The 2,198-nt window shown below is 44.5% G+C and overlaps 1 non-coding gene across 1 annotated transcript; it reads right to left on the bottom strand.

The window, feature by feature from the left end:
• Positions 1 to 247: 247 nt before the first annotated feature.
• TRNAM-CAU (transfer RNA methionine (anticodon CAU)) lies at positions 248 to 319 on the bottom strand. The gene has a single exon. It is a non-coding gene; the product is annotated as a tRNA-Met (tRNA).
• Between the last annotated feature and the right edge of the window lie 1,879 nt (positions 320 to 2,198).

Raw genomic sequence — 2,198 nt, 5'->3', positions numbered from 1 at the left:
TGTCAGTAGGTTAAAGATGGAGACCTTCTATACTTGTGGGATTAGTATTAACTCTCTGCTTTACAACAGGAGACATCTGACACTTCTTCATCAGACCATTTTTGTTTTGTGAATTATTTTCATTTCCAAGTTTTCCTGGGATAGAAATACTTTCCCTGAGGTTGCCCAAGCTTCCGATAGATACAGAAATGAAGATTACTAAAATCATATTCCAGACGCCTCCATTAAGGCTTTCGGAAAATAAGAATAGCAGAGGATGGTTTCGATCCATCGACCTCTGGGTTATGGGCCCAGCACGCTTCCGCTGCGCCACTCTGCTACGCGGATGAAACAAGGCTTTTATGTAATATTCTATTAAATTCCCTTGCCGTTACTTTTGTATGTCGAAATTTTTCCTTTTTTCTCTAAGGGTCAGTCATAGGTCCTACCCAGGCTTCAAATAAAATAATAAATCCAAAAGTACCTTGATTCCCAACATCCTGAAAATATCCGACCTTGCAGGCAGGAAAACAGCTCGTCGCCAGCCTGCCCTTTTCACCTAGCAGTAACGACTCCAGGTTTCATAGTCGCAGAATATACAAATATGTTGGTTTCGAATGTGGAAGATACCCATTTCCACTCGAGAGTTTTCAAAATGAAAACAAAAATATATGGGGTTGCACTAGCCGGAGATCGAACTCAGGTTTACCCGCTTGGCAGAAGTCAATTCGACCACTGAACCACCAATGCTTCCGTGGAGGAGGGTGGAGTGGGTGCAATGCTAACTCTAGAAATGATTTTTACGTATTATTTTTACCTCATTCCTAACTTATATTTCATTTTCAAAAAGATGCTTAGATTGTTCTTTGCTCTAACTGACTAGAACCTCGCCATGTTCCTTCCTCCTTTCTTTTCAGGAACCCTCCCTCTGCAACTTCAGAGCGCCCCAGCCCACGATGGAGGCTGGCGCGAGTGCGACTCTGCGGCGCCGTTAGGCCACCGGGCGGGTGCTAGCGCCTCGCCAGTGCATGCTTGCTTCGGCATCTTTCCCGCCACTGCTGCGCGGCCCTGGGTATCTAAACGCAGTGCTCCAAGGCCCCGGAAGCCTTGTGTGCCTAATTCCTAACCTGCTTGGGAAGAGGGGGATATTTTGTGTCCCGGCAGGCCGTGAAAAGAAGGGGAGTAGAAGAGAAGGAGGATGGAGCGGGAACAGAGAAGGAAAGGAGGAGAGGTTCGAGAACAAAGAGAAGCCGGGAAGAGGAAGGAGGAGGGTAAGCAAAAGCAAGGGAGGAGAGGAACAAAAGCGAAGGGGAAGGGAAACGAGCCTAGTGACGCTCTTTAGTGGTCACCCCAAAGAAGAGCAAAGCAGTGAGGGATTTAGGAATTTTAAGGTTTGCTTTAGGCTTTAGTTGCCATGGTTATGGGGAGGTGGCACAAAAAAATCCTTCCAATCAAACGAGCGCGGTCTCATTAAAGGGTAATTTTTTTTAACGGTGCAGTCATAATTCTCAAACAAATATAAAAAGAAACCCTTTTAAAAGATTTAAGTTAACTCAGTAATGAAGTTGGTGAGGTATTACTACCAGTCCAAAGGAGAACTCAAAGAATAGGTGCTTTTTATAGATCAGGAATATTGAAATGAATGTGTTAACAAGGTCAAAACTGGCTTTCCTGCAGTGGGATGGTGGGGGAGTGGCTGGAGAGGGAGAAAATGTCCCGCCACCAGACAGAATTAACTTGTATGTCTATAGATACGATTATTTTCTATTGCTATCAGTATCTACAAATTACAGAGTTCGAAAAAAGCTCGCAAAGATTCAGAATCAGATGACACAGAAGGGTGTGCTGTAATTTTCCATTGAAGCACAAATTTTCCTTACAATCCTTTTCTTTTTCAGGGAGATACTGCCAACTCTGAGTACAAAGGGCCAAACTCAGAACTTAAACACACCTTTAAAAGCTTGCTGTTGCTGAAAGCCAAGGACACTGGTCTGCTGTTCCTAACCATCTTCCCCTAAAGTCTAGGGTTGGGGGTTCTTAACATGTGGGTTCACAGATGCCTGTTAAGAATGGGATGAAAGATCCAGACACTCCCTAGAAGGCTGCGCATACACACATGTATTCATGGTGCGGGGGTTCTTGTTTGCAGAGTTGAAGAATGAACTTAGTAAACACCCAAGGTAGGAGAGCCAGGGAGACTGTTATTGAGAGATACAGTG

The sequence above is a fragment of the Manis pentadactyla genome, chromosome 16, assembly GCF_030020395.1.
Source record: "Manis pentadactyla isolate mManPen7 chromosome 16, mManPen7.hap1, whole genome shotgun sequence".
NCBI classification, from domain to species: Eukaryota; Metazoa; Chordata; class Mammalia; order Pholidota; family Manidae; genus Manis; species Manis pentadactyla.
Note: the sequence above shows the minus strand (reverse complement) of the source record. Positions and strands in the feature narration are given on the sequence as shown.